The 15,710-nt window shown below is 34.6% G+C and overlaps 1 pseudogene; it reads right to left on the bottom strand.

The window, feature by feature from the left end:
- Positions 1-2,603: 2,603 nt before the first annotated feature.
- Positions 2,604-3,881, bottom strand: LOC104110109 (adenylate isopentenyltransferase-like; annotated as a pseudogene).
- Positions 3,882-15,710: the final 11,829 nt, after the last annotated feature.

Below are 15,710 nucleotides of genomic sequence, written 5' to 3'. Positions count from 1 at the left end.
AATGCCTTCTGAGTTTGAGCGTGTGTGCTTGTCTAGTGCGGCTTACATCCTATGTGTGATTTGCAGGTTATTACACAGTAAGGGTTTACCTAGTGCGCACAGAGTGCTCGCTACAGAATGCTATTCCGAAGGGCATCCGACGACTGATAACGTTACGTACCTGTGTAGTTTGCAGGCTATTATATAGTGGGAGGTTTATTCAATACGCACAGAATACTCACTAAAGAGTGCTCACCCAAATGATAGAGGCTATGACAGAGGTTGTAACGAGTACGAGTTTTAATGGGGTTCCCAAAAAAAAAAGGACTACCCACAACCTTAAGTATGTGTGAGTTGAAGTCTTCAGTCCAAAATGGAAGGAAGTCAAATTTCCTAATTAGTGATTTTTATTTTTATTTTCTGACAACTAAATATCAGAAAATACACTGAACACGATAAAGTAAGCCAACGTGGCAGGATAAGTCCAAAATTGTGGAGCATTATTACAGTACAGGTTTTTATCAGTTAACAACGTCGCTAACTTGCAGTATTTTCGATATTCAAAATTTTCTCTTTATTAATCAGCTTGAATTATAATAAGTTATTCTTTAAGAATATGAATTTATCTCTCTTTTTTCTCCTTTAATTTTCTTTTGAAATTCAAAGCATCATTTTGCTTTGTGACATATTTTCCCCTAGGAGCTTCAAAATTTTGAGTTTACCTTTTCATTCTTTTCGTAAGTGGTATAATTCCCTTTAACTAGTAAATTTATGTACAATTTCTATTTTGGTTATAGACCATTGCTACAAACGTAGTTGTTTTATGTCTTGGGATAGGATGTAATATGTAATATAGTCAAATTTAAGATTTACGGTTAATATGTCATAACTCAAATATACAGAGTTCTAGATTAACATTCTATTCATTTTCGCAATGGTTCAAGTGCAGGAAATTAAATATGCTTGAGGAGGTCTAATCGTGTTAAATTAAATTAAATGATTCTTTTATTAACATTTTTTTTGAATCATTTATAATTAAGTTGCTACTGATTAATTAGTAATTACAATGAGAATATTAACAGTAGATTATTAGATGTACTAATGATTTAAGTCTGGGTTTTACATGTGAATTAAACAATCAAACGAGGCAACTCAAAATTTGAAAATACATTAAAGAATTTTAAAATTGAAATACAGACTCGAAGGTCGTATTTAAGAGTAGAACTTATACGAATAAACGAGGCATTAAATGGATCAATTATCTTGCACGAGAATGAACATGTCATTATTCCTAATTTCATTTTTATGGACTGATTTTGCTATTAAGGTATCAGGCATTTGCACAAATGGCCTTTTATGAGGCTACTATTTAAATTTTTTATGTGTTCGTCCCAGTATTAAATTTATTGTACAAAGAAGTAAAGAGCAACTCATCCATGATCCAACTACGTTTAAAAACGAATTTTGGCCAACTGAACTAATGAGTCAGAATTTAAATGGTGGCCTCAAGAAAGGTCATATGGTGCAAATAATCCTTAAGGTATCTTTCAATAATGACTCAAACATTATTTGGAGTTAAATTTATTGGATATAAGTCCAAATAAACTCTTCAATCAATATATTCACTACCTAAACCTAGTAATTGGATTTTTTTTTACGAAATTATTTTTTGTTGTAAAGAATATATATAATTCTTGAATCCTCTTGACACAAGAAAAGCTGTTATTGTAATGACAAAGGTGCTTTAAACGTTGTCATAAAAAGGAAAGCAATACTTTTTTCTTTTGGTTTGAAAAGTTGGCAATTATAGTAAAATAAGGTTTTATACAATGTCAATGAAATGGTACAGTATAATTAAATAGGGATGAAAATAATGGAAAAACAAAAAAAAAAACCTGTCAAATAAGACAAAAATAAAGTATTTTGGCAATTGGCGTAGCTTTTTTTCCAAGCTTCTAATTCGTACACATAGCGTAAGTTAGCATTTCCCCTAAAATGCACACTCGGCTTATTTTAGCATTTAGTGAAGGTTAACCTTCTATTCATTGTTTTTTTGCACTACTCTTTGAAATTACAAAGTCAGTTGTTGGTTTCTTGACTAAACATCAAAAATATTCATTGCTTTTTTGCACTACTCGTTCACTTGTTTTTTATCTTTCATTAGGTTTTTTGTTTTTTAACATAGTATTGTTTGGTTCCGGTGTTTAAGTTGAGTCTTTAAAATGCACCCATGCATTTTGGAGTGTACATTCAACTTGCATATATCTTTGTTGATTTGTGAATAATGCTTAAATATAGCAAAAAACTGAGCTTATTTTTTCCTTTTTATCTCTGGCCCAAGATTACAATTATGAGGGGATTGGACTGCTTATGCCGCCACAACTTAACCCTCCTCCATCTCAAGAATTGGAAGGTGATAATTCATTTCAAGATTTAGAAGGTGATAATTCATGCTACTTTTAATACCTACTAACTTAGTTTTCATATTCAACAAAATTCCAGTTTTATGTATGTAGGTTAGATTCGCGCTTGGCAAATGAGTTTTAATGAATAAAGAAGTAGAACTAATAGATCAACCTCAACCATCAAACAAGAGGTAATAGTTACTCTGAAACCAAGTTCAATCAGGTTTCAACCAAGTTATCAATCCCTCGAATATAAAGAAACCAAGTTCAAAATTCTTTTTTGGTTTATACTTTATTGATAGAAGGTTCAAACATAAATAATAGAAGCATTCTTGGAAAAGCATAACATTAGGCAAGCCATTGGTAAATAAGGTTACATAGTCCAATAACAATTTAGCAACAAAAGATGATAGAGCTTATGCTGAAGCAGCTTCTTCCTTCAACTGTTTCACCTTGGTGATGTAGTTGTTCATAGCTTATTCCTTCAACTGGTACTTCTTATAATAACAAGCAATAAAAGTTGTGTCCTCAATCCCAATTTTTTTAAAAAGAAGAGAAAGAAGAAGGGGAGAAATAGAGGAGCTGGCAAATAGCTGTAAAACAAAACCTACTCACTCCAACGAAAAACTCTTCACAATCTTCACGTTTGGTTTCACTACTTGTTTCTCCCATATCTCCGTCGCCGGAACCGGAATCTTACCATTTTCCGCCGTGGCATCTACTCTTTGTAGGCCCCACCCAGCTTCTCTCAGCCGTTTGATCTTCCATATCTGCTTCTCCGCTAGCTGCCGCGTGTTCTCTTTTTTTTCCCTCACTGCTTCCTCGTACAACCTGCATTTCTCCTCTACCGTACGATTCTTGTACTTTTCAAAATACCTCTCCATCTCCGGCACTCCTATTGCCTTTCTCAACCCGCTGTGTCGACTCGCTGAGTTTGAACCGGAAAACCCGTTTTTATCAAAAAACTCTTCCAATTCCTCATACATCTCCGATTTCATCATTTCATCAACTCGTTTAAATAAATACTGACTCAAACCGGAGTTAGAACATCAACCCAGATGAAGCAACAGTTATGACGAAGCTCTTTTGAGGTATACTGAACCGGATTCGACTCATTGAAAACGTCGAACGCCGGTTCGAACTGGTTTGCTAACAAAGCGTAGATGAACGAGTTGGACCCACCGACGATTAACGGGTGCTTGTTACGATTGATGATGCCTGAGATTCTGTCCGAAGCAACCCACCGGAAATCAGAAGGAAAAAACTCCGACGAAAACTCGCCGAGTAAATGGTGAAAAACGCCGGGACGTTCAGACATTGAGATTTTGTTTGTAGTAATGTCGAGACCTTTAGAAACTTGGATTTTGTCGAGTTAATGATTTCTGAATTAGGAAAATAACGAGTGGCGAGGTCGATAGAGAGTTTTGATTTTCCAGAACCAGTATGTAATGGATCTAATATCCACCACCAAATAGATTGATATATTGATAATGAGAAATAAAGGAATTACAGGATGAGAAGACAGATTCACAAAGAGAAACAGCCGAGGGAGAGAGAGAGTAGGAGAGGGGAATTCGCATAATCCGTAATCCTTTTAACCTTTCTGATTGCATCTACTGGCCCTCGATCCCAATTTAACCTTGAAATTTTATTTTACATCCTATTTATTATAAAAACTCTTTTATAATATTATTTTATATAATTAACTTTTATTTTTTATGAAAAAGGACCAAAAATATCTTTGAATTATTTTAAATAGCTCAAAAATATATTTAGTTTATTTTTGGTACCAAAAATATCTATGTCGTTTATATTTTGGACCACAAATGCTCTTAAACTATTAGTCTTGCTATTGAATGTGACCTGATAGTTTAACTAGGTTAGATTTGCTTATATGACCATCCACTCAAGCAATCCAATATGACAAAATTATTTTTTCGAATTTAAAAAAAAAATACAAAATTAACACTTATTCCGAAAAAAGTAAAAAATGTCCGGAAAAATTATTTTTTTCGATTTTTTTTATTAAAATACAAAATCAGCACTTATTCCGAAAAAAGTAAGAAAATTCCTGAAAAATTATTTATTTCAGAATTTTTATTAAACTACAAAATCAAATCGCTATCAGAATCCGGGGGAAAGATACTTCTTTTTGTCTATAATACCACTTGTTAGGATCAAGTCATTGTTATAAGAATCATCAATAAAAAATTGTTCCCCTGGATTCTGATAGCGATGTGATTTTGTATTTTAATAAAAAAAATTGAAATAAATATTTTTTTTCGAAAATATTTTACTTTTTTCGGAATAAATGTTGATTTTGTATTTTAATAAAAATTTCTGAAAAAATATTTTTTTCAGACATTTTTTACTTTTTTCGGAATAAGTGTTAGATTTTGTATTTAAATAAAAAAATTCGAAAAAAATAATTTTTTCGAAAATATAATTTTGCCATGTTGGATTGCTTTGGTGGATGGCCCATGTAAGCACATCTAACTCAGTTGGACTGTCATGTCACATTCAATGGCAAAACTAACAGTTTAAGGACATTTGTGGTCTAAAACATAGACGGTAAGGATATTTCTGGTACCAAAAATAAACAGAGGGCATTTTTGAGATATTTCAAATAGTTCAAGGACATTTTCGACCCTTTTTAGTATTTTTTTTATAGCAAAATATGTATTTATGGTATACACTACCGTTAAGGCATTAAATACGTTGTCTAATATTTTTCTCTCTTTCTTTCGGTTATTATCTCTCAAAATCACCACACAATATATCTAATTTCTCTCTCCACGATTGCTCTCACACCAAGTTTGTCTTCCCCATTGTTGAACCACGATTCTCCCCATTGTCTTTCCCAAGCTTTATAGTTTTCTCACAACGCCATTGTCTCTCTCAATTTTTAACTTTTTTTCTCTAAAAAGTTGTGGTAAGTGTTAAAATTTTTGGGTTTTTGGCCGGTTAAAGCATCTTTTTTTTTTTCTCTTTAACAGTTTTTTTAAATATTCACCATTGTTAGGGTTTCTGTAGAATACTTTAAATTTCCTCTTTAATAGCTGATTCAACAACTTCGAAGAGGGTTACCCGAGGTATACTTACTAAAGCACTCAATTTCAAAGGGCCATCTTTCGATTTGCAAATCACTCAAGAGGAACCTGTATTTGCAGGTTCATCAGCAACCATTGATGCCGAAAGGAGAACAAAAGTACGCAATGACCCTATGAAACAAAGTCAATATGAGAAATCTTCGAAAAAATCAACACTTCCTGATGTGGAAAAGAGAAGAAAACTTATGGATGATGCTTATGGGAGTAAGGAAAAAGAGGTCGCTAAAGGAAGTAGTTCGGAAACACAGAACGACAAGGTAATTGTAGATGTATTTATATGTATTCGAGTTTGTTTATTGTGATGACACAATATGTTATCTTTAATTTTAAATATTCATTTATGTGTTCTGAGACATCGAAAGCACTATTCGGTATTTTTCGACTTGCGTGCGCAGTCCGTGATTTTTTTGGGAAAGTTTTTATATGAAAAATTAATTAAATTATGAAATAGAGCTTAAAAACTCAACTAAGTTGATTTTGGTCTACGTTTTGAGCCAACAGACCCGGGTCAGTGTTTTGACAGTTCCGATAGGTCCGTATCGTGATTTGGGACTTGGACGTATGCCTGGAATCAAATTCGAAGGTCCCTAACTCAAATTATCGGTATTTAACAAAAACTAGAAATTTAAAGTTTTAAGAATTCCTAAATTTGGTCATAATTGGGTTTTTGTTGATACGAGGCCTTAATTTAGATTCCGGGAGTTCGATCAGCTTCATAACAAATATTTATGACTTATGTACAAAATTTGAAGTTATTCCGAGGTACGTAGGCATATTTTCCGTTAGTTTTTGAAAAAAATAAAAGGTTTGATTTTATAAAGATTGAATTTCTAAAGTTTGACCGGAGATTTGACTTTTGAGCAAACGACCCTGGAATAGAATTTTAATGATTCCAATAGCTTTGTATGGTGATTTCGGACTTGGGCGCATGTTCAGATTTGGATTTGGAAGTTCGTAAGACAATTCTATGCATTTTGGCGAAAGTTGGAAAGTAGAAGATTTTTGAAAAATTTAAATGGGAGTTGACTTTATTGATATCGGGGTCGGAATTGATTCTAGAAATTTGAACAACTCTATTATGTCATTTATGACTTGCATGCAAAATTTGAGTTCATTCCGAATTGATTTGGCATGTTTCGGCGCGAGTTATATAATTGAAAATTTTATTAACTCATTAGTCCCAATCGACGTGCGATTTGTAGTTCCGCCATTGTTGTATGTGATTTGAGACCTCGAGTAGGTCCATAATATGTTTTGAGACTTGTTGTTGTATTCGGACGGGGTCCCGAAGGGCTCGAGTGAGTTTCAGGGGTGGTTTCAAACCATTTTAGCTTCTAGTTTTTGGTTACAACAGTGTGTTATGCGATAACGGGTAATTGGCCGTGATCGCGATGAGTAAAATGGGAGAAATTGGCATGTGCTTCGCGATCGCGGATGACCTTTCACGATCGCGTAGAGGAAACTTTCTATTGTACTAACCCGACTTTGGAAGCTTATATCTCACAAGCTATAAGGAATTTGGAGATGATCCAAAAATAAAAGTTGTAGCTCTTTGTATCTAGGTTTCATAAAATCAAACCATTTGGCATTTAGAGTTTTTTTACAAAAAGGTGTGGCGGGTACACTACAGGCTGTCCGGAAAGATGATTGGAAATCGCGGAGAAAAAATTGTGTTGCATAGGACTTACTTTGGCAGCTTATATCTCAAAATCTATAAGAAACTGGGAGATGAAAAGAATATGAAAGTTGTAGATCTTGGTGTCTAGTATTCAGAAAGATAAACTATTTGCTATTTGTAGTTTTGTACAAAAGGTTATTACCATTATACTAGAGGCTGTTCGGAAGAGTTGGAGAAGGCTGTTGGAAAACTTTGTTTTACGCGATCGCGGGAGAATGGCCGCGATCGCATAGAGTAAAAATAATGCTGGAAAAATTTCGTGCTTTGCGATCGCATAGGGTAAATGAATGGAAAACTGAACTTAAGTTCTGGAAATGAGATTTCCCCCCATTTTTCATTATTCACGATTTTGAGCTCGGGTAAGGCGATTTTTGGGCGATTTTCACGAGAAGATATTGGGGTAAGTGTTCCTTATCCTATATTGATTATATTTCATGATTCCATACTCATTTACATCATGAATCCGTAAATTTATGGAAGAAAAATCAGATTTTTATAAAATCTTCCAAAAATGTAAAATGAAGATTGGAAGGTCAATTCGTTGTCGGAATTCAATAATTTTTAGATGGTTGAACTCGTATCGAAACGGGTGTTCAGAATTCATGAGTTTTTCGAGGATTCGAGATGTAGGTCACACTGTCAAGTTTTAAAATGAATTTCGGATTCTAATCCGAAAAATTAGTAAATTCATATGAAATTAATTCCTACAATTTGTTTTGAGTATATTGAATTATTTATAACTAGATTTGAGGCTTTCAGACACTAATTCGCGAGACAAGGGTTTATTGGAATCTTGAATTTGGTTGCGAAGCGAGGTAAGTGCCGTGGTTAACCTTGACTTGAAAGAATAGAACCCTTGAATGATTTATTATGTGAAATTCATGTGAACGGTGTATAGGTGAGGTGACGAGTGTCTATACGTCGTCAAATTAATTGTTGCATAATTATTTTAAAATCATAAATTATTTTAAATTATAAATTAATTATTATATTAGTTGTTTCTTTCATATTCCTTGATCAATATTATGCCTTGAATCCATGTTATAATTGCTACATGCTTATTTGATTTATGTGACTTAATTGCTACTTGACATTTAGCATACTAATTATTAAATTGCCTATTCCCTCCTTAATTTCCATAATTAATTTCTACTTGCCATCACTTATTTCTAAATAAATTATAATTATTGTATGCTTGTTGTCTAATATTTCTTATTGAATGTGGTATTTATTGGAGTATTTTTATTACATTTAAGAGATGTTAATTTATATTGTTAGATCGGGTTGCACGCTGCAACAAAAATGAAAATGAATAAATTGAGGGATCGGGTTGCAGGCACAACAAATTATATTTTAAGTTTATATTGTTGGAGCGGATTACACGCTGAAATTTATTGAAGAATTATATTGTTGGAACGGGTTGCACGTCGCAATGGAAATTGATTAAAATAATAGTTGGTTATGACTGCCGAGTTGGCTTCAACTGTTGAAATGAGTTACTTGTTTTATTACTATTATTGTTGCTATTACTATTATTGCATACATGTTAATGTAAGTGACCTGCCTTAGCCTCGTCACTACTTCATCGAGGTTAGGCTCGACACTTACATAGTACATGAGATCGGTTGTACTCATACTACACTCTGCACTTCTTGTGTAGATTCCGGAGTTGGTCCTGGAGGCGTACTGTAGATTTTGCTTGGATTTCAGCTATCAGTGGAGACTTGAGGTATAGTTGCATGGCGTTCGCAGCTCTGAAGTGCCCATTCTACTTTATTTTAGCTGTGTGTTTTCTTTCAGACAACTTTATTTTTATTCAGACCCTTATTTGTATTATTCTAGAAGCTCGTGCACTTGTGACTCTAGTTCTGGGATGGTATTTAGACATCGTATTTATTTTGGTTTGTTCACTTTAATTCAGACAATATTCTCCAGTTGTATGATTTCTTTACTAATTAATTACAATAAATTGTTAAAAATAATTTAAATTATTCTAACGTTGGCTTACCTAGCAAGTGAAATGTTAGGCGCTATCACGGTCCCGAAGGTGAGAATTTCGGGTCGTGACACTTACATTGATTTTTAGTTTGTACAATGGTTTTCTCTTATTGTATTTAAATGTATTTATATGTATTTGATAAGGCATACAATGATTTTTATATTTTACTATGATTTTTTACTGTTGTATTTAGATGTATTTATATGTATTTGAGTTCATACAACAACATTTTTAAATACATTGTTAGTTCTATCATTTTAATGTTATTAATCAATTAGTTATGTATTCAATCTAACTGTATTCATCTATATTTTCAACCTAACTATATCCATATGTATTTAAAATAACAGTTTTTGTTGTAATTATCTGTGTACTATGTTGTATTCATGAATGAGATAATGTATTCAACCTAATTGTATTCATCTGTATTTTCAACATATATTTTATCTTTTTAGTTGTTTTTTGTATGCATGAAATAAAACTATTTGTTAAACACCCGCCTATTTTATCGTCGCATATCAGTTCCTATACTAACAACGACATAATCTCTGACCTTAAAGAAAATCTTACTCCAGATCAGTACAAACTATGTACTACTTATTTTGGAGGATACCGCGATATGAATCACTGTGAGGTTCAACATCAGTTGTTCAGGTGCTTCATGGTTCTGCAGCTGGAAGAAAGTCCTATTGATTCATTTTTAATACATGTGAATGGTACAACATTATACTTTTCAATCAAGAAATTTGCGATAGTTATTGGTCTCAATTGTGTTAGTAATGCTGATGATTTTGAGTTTAACAGAAAGATGCCTAACAGGATTGTGGATACATACTTTGGCAGTGCATAGAATGTCAAGAAGAAAGATTTGTTGAAATGCTTTGATGAGAAGAATTGGGGGTTTGACAACGATGGAGATGCCATTAAAATAGTTGTGTTGTATTTCAAACATACATTCATGTTATCTACTGAGAAGAACTGCATAACCATCCCAATACTATATTTTGATTTGATCGAGAGCGGAAGATATTTTGATTACCCATGGGGTAGGGAGGCATTCAATGCCCTTCTCAAATCTATTAGCAAGATTTTGGTTTGTATGTCACAGCATATGTAGAGTGTTTGAGCACTTATGGATTGGATCCACAAACAACCTTTGATGCTAATTTACTCCGTCAAAGATATGGCGCTCTCTTTTGGGACTATGCTATGAGGAAGTTAGACGCCGATGCGATAAGCAACAATGAAGCACCCGCAAAGATTGTTAGGCAAATCACAAAATCAGATACTTCTGTGAAGATAGTTTTAGAATAGTTTTCTGTTATACGGATTGTATTTTCATCTTATTGCTTAAGTGATCATGGTTTTACGCATCCTTTTTTATTTTGAATACATGAATATCTTCTTGTCTTAATGCAACTGTCACTCAGAATACATTCAATTTAGTTTTTATATGCCTATGTATTTAAATTCTCATGATTCAATACTCATTTTTTACTTTAATGTTTTTTCAAAAGTTCTGCCAATAATGTAATAAAACATAGTTATATTAATAGTATGTAAGTTATGCTGTTAATAGATGTATTCAGAATACAACCAGAAAAATAGTGAAAACAATCACTGAATTAAACTCAATATAGCAGTAATATGTATTAGTATAATCATGTAAATAGTTGTATTATGTATTGAAAAGTTATATTAATAGTATGTAAGTTATGTTGTTAATACATGTATTATGCAATATTTATGTATTAGTATGATTATGTACATAGTTGTATTATGTATTAATAAAACGTAGTTATATTAATAGTATGTAAGTTATGATGTTAATACATGTATTCTACTGTATTTATGTATTAGTATGATCATGTACATAGTTGTATTATGTATTATGTTGCTAATACATATTACTGCTATATTGAGTTTAACTCAGTGGTTGTTTTCACTGTTTTTCTGGTTGTATTCACCGTATTTTACTGTATTTACTATAATTCAAACTTAACTAAATTCAATTATTATATTCTGTTTTATTTCCTATGTTTGTATTCTGTTGTATTTATGTATTAGTATAATCATGTACATAGTTGTATTATGTATTCAAAACTATTTTGAATTGAATTACATATGTATTCAAATATTTTTATACACTTATGTATTATATGTATACATGTCCAGCTATACCTCATTTTGAATCGAATTATAACACATACACATCATTTTTTAAGATATCACTAACCATAATAACATTCAATTTAGTAATCTAAACTAAAAAAATTCATCTAGTAACAATCCAATTGTCACGACCCAAAATTCGCCTAGCCGATATGGTACCTAACCTCACCCGCTAGGTAAGCCAAATAACAACAATCCGATTCAATTAAGATTTAACCAACCCTAATACACTCCCCAATGACTATTAGTACAAATCATGAGCTTCTAAGATTAGAATTTATAAAGTTGGTATGAAATAAAATTATAACGACCCGGCTGGTCGTTTCGGGAAATATAGCCCCGTTTACCCCATTTCTACTTCTTTTTGTGTTCTTCAGCTATATTGTGTTATACCGGGTTAGTTGGTTCGGGCCCGGAGTGGTTTCAGAATGAAATGAGACACTTAGTCTCATGATTGAAAATTTTAAGTTAGAAAAGTGATCGGATGTGGACTTATATGTAAATGACCTCGGATTTGAATTTCGATGATTCCAATAGCTCCCTATGGTTATTTGGGACTTAGGAGCGTGCCCAGAAATTTATTTGGAGGTCCGTAGTGGAATTAGGCTTGAAATGCCGAAAGTTAAATTTTTAGAAAGTTTGACCGGGGGTTGACTTTTTGACATCGGGGTCGAATTCAATTATGAAAATTTGAATACCTCAGTTATGTCATTTATGACTTGTGTGCAAAATTTGAGGTCAATCGAACTTGATTTGATAGGTTCCGGCGTCGTTTGTAGAAACTTTAAATTTCAAAGTTCATTAGGCTTGAATTGGGGTATGATTCACTGTTTTAGCGGTGTTTGAGGTGATTTGAGGGTTCGACTAAGTTCTTATGATATTTTAGGACTTGATGGTATGTTTGATTGCTATTCCGGGGTGAGGGTGGGGATCGTGTGAGTTCCGGGGGTTAAAAAGTTCATCTAGTAGGACTTGGTGGTATTTTTGGCCTTGGTGTGATTGCTGATATCTGCTGCTGCATTTTTTTGATTTCCTCTTTCGTGTTCGCGAAGAGGAGGACGCTAACACGAAGTTATGTTCTGTGTGTGCATCCCGAATGCGGGAGAGGTGTCGCGTTCACGAAGAGGAGTGAGGCAATTGGGGACCCCATGTCCTTTTTCTACGCGTTCGCGAAGGTCTGAGATGGTAAAGCTTTGCGTTCGCGAAGCCATGGCCGCGAAGGGTAAGATTGGTAAAGATTCACGTTCGCGAAGCCATGGTCGCGTTCGCAAAGAGAAAATGTTGGGCAGCCCGATTTTGTGCTTCGCGAACGCGAGCGACGTGTCGCGTTCGCAAAGAAGAGAGGTCTGGACAGAAAGTTGAAGTTAAGAAAATGGGACTTTTTGTGACTTGGTCCATCACGTGGAAATTGTAAAGTTGAATAACTTGTTGATAGCTATGTGCTCTCTATGTGTTGTGGAAATTTGACTATATACCATGTTGGAAACCATGTTTAGGCTACATGTTGGTACTGTTGGGACCCATAGAAGTTGTGTACATGTTGAACTATCTGCTTAATTATTGTTTTGTACTCAGTCGTAGTTTACTTGATTACTTTCTCCCAGTCTCTATTGTTCATTATTAATGCATCATATCATTGTTGTTTCGACTGATTTCATGATTTGTTAAGGCCCCGAGAGACTAGAGAGATTTGTGACTGAGCGAGGCCAAAGACCTGATTGTGAGTGTAATGGCCCGACCAGTCATTTTGAGCCCTAGCGCGTCATTCAACAGTTTGAGGCCATGATCAACTTCGCTTTAGGTATTATGACTTGTACTCGTGGTCAGAATTGAAATATCGGAAATTCAGAGTTGATTTGGAAAGAAGATTCTCATTTCAGAAACTTTAAGTTAGAAGAATTGACCAAGGTTGGATTTTTGGGTAAACAATCTCAGAATCGGGATTTGAAGGTTCCAACAGGTTCGTATGACGATTTTGGAATTGAGTGTATGTCTGTATCGGGTTTTGGATGACCTGGGAGCGTTTCAGCGCCTATTGTGGAAGTTGACATTTTGGAAGAATTTCATTAATTTGGGTTGAAGTGCTTTCAATGTTATCAGTGTCCGTTTGGGATTACAAGTCTGGGGATAGCTCCGTATGGTTATTCTGGAATTGGGAGCGCGCCCGGAAGTGGATTCGAAGGTCCGTAGGTCATTTTGGAGCCATTTAGCTAATGCTAGAAATTTGAAGGTTTTTGAGAAGTTTGACTGGAAGTGGACACTTTGATATTGGGGTCGAAATGTGATTCCGAGAGTTGGAGTAGGTCCGTAATGTCAATTATGACTTGTGTGCAAATTTTGAGGACAATCAGACGTGATTTGATAGGTTTCGGCATCGATTTTAGAAGTTGAGGCTTCAAAGTTCATTAAATTTCAATTGGGGTGTAATTCATGATTTCGATGTTGTTTGATGTGATTTGAGGTCTCGAACAAGATTGTGTTATGTTATGGGATTGGTTGGTATGATTGGACGGTGTCTCGGGGGCCTTGGGTGTGTTTCAGGGTGGTTTCAGATCATTTCCGGCTGTTTTGGAACTGTTGTTGCTGGTGTCTGGTTTCCTTCTTCACGAACGCGAAGGGAGTCCCGCGTTCGTGAAGAGGAATTTGAGGGGCCGTTGATTTGTCCTTCATGAACGCGAAGGAGGGACCGCAAATGCGAATGAGGGATCGCGAACGCGGAGAGGTGTGTGATGGACTTACGCGAACGCAAGGGGCTAGTCGTGAACGCGTAGAAGGATATGAAGGAGATGTTCCTGAGGTCGTTGGCCTTCGCGAACGTGACGAGGAGGTCGTAAACGCGAAGAATTTTTTTTGGGCAGTGGCGTTTTTGCCTCTGCAAATGCGAGACATTGGTCGCGAACGCGAAGGAGGAGTGACTGTGTTGGGCAGAACGTTTTAAATCGGGGATTGAGTTCATTTCACCCATTTTTCTTAACACGGCTTGGGCGATGTTTTGAGCATTTGAAGAGGGGATTTCATCATCAAGCATGAGGGTTTGTACTAGTTGTGAGTTACATACAAGGTCTACATATGGATTTAAACATGGAAATTTGTAGAAATTTGGGATTTTGAAGAAAAACATAGAAATTGGTATTCTTGGATTTTGATCACGGAATTGGGAATGAAATGGAGAATAAATCATATATTTGAGTTCGTAATGTTATAGGTAATGTTTATCTTCGAAAAGTTTTGGAATTCAGGCATATGGGTCGAGGGTGATTTTACCGATTTTTCGAGCGGACTTGTAAGTGGTAGTGAATCGGTTAATTATGAATTTTAGAGTATATTTTGATTGGGTTGCAACTTATTTGACTAGTTTTGGAGCGAAGGGAATCGGTTTTAGGTATTAGGGAGGCTTTGGAGCCGGTTATGGAACTTCAGAGCAGGTAAGTCTCCTTTCTAACCTTGTAAGAGGGAATTAACCCCATAGGTGAACTAAATTATTGTGTGCTTCGATTTGTGGGCGCTACGTATGCATGGGGTGACGAGAGTCCGTACATAGCTACTAGTTATGCCTATGTACGGGTAGTTTTAGGCTCACATCATGCCTTGTTGATATTATTAGTGATTTATGTTTATTATCTGCCTTGAGAAGGAGCGAGATTTAGTTTGATTATTAAATATTTTGAAAGGAGTTGAAATTTAAGAACTTAAGATTTGAAAGTTTTCATTTGAACTTCGTAATTTCGAAAAGGATTGAGTAATGCTATAATAGCTTAAGAAATCTATGTGTAACCGTGTCGCATGTATGTTTCGTGAGCGGGGTAAATTCCTTAATAAGTTACAAGCTGAATTTCCCTTATTTTGAAAAAACTTAAGCAAGAGATATGATTTTAATGTTAAATTTATATTTGACCGCGTCGCAAGTATGATCCGCGAGCGGGGTATTTCCTTCTACCACTCCTATGAGATAGGGTTGTTCGCCTCGTCAAGATTTATGTACCACACTCTCATGGGAGTGGGTTATTCGCCTCGGCAGGTTAATAGATGCATCTATGGTTCACATCGTTCGACCGTCGGCAGTGCATAATTTACTTTTATGTTGGATCGGGCCGTACGCCTCGGTACTATATATATATATATATATATATATATATATATATATATATATATTATCCTCATGGAATCGTGCGTAATATTTGGCAAGAAGTCAGTGTATCTGCGAGTTTTCCCGATTTGATTTATAACAACCTCTTTGATGAAATCCACTATATATATATATATATATATATATATATATATATATATATATATATATATATATGCATGCTCCGATTACGGAGGGAACTTGCTAGTTGAGAGATTGAGTAAATTGTAAATAGGGGAAT

The sequence above is a fragment of the Nicotiana tomentosiformis genome, chromosome 5, assembly GCF_000390325.3.
Source record: "Nicotiana tomentosiformis chromosome 5, ASM39032v3, whole genome shotgun sequence".
NCBI lineage: Eukaryota > Viridiplantae > Streptophyta > Magnoliopsida > Solanales > Solanaceae > Nicotiana > Nicotiana tomentosiformis.
Note: the sequence above shows the minus strand (reverse complement) of the source record. Positions and strands in the feature narration are given on the sequence as shown.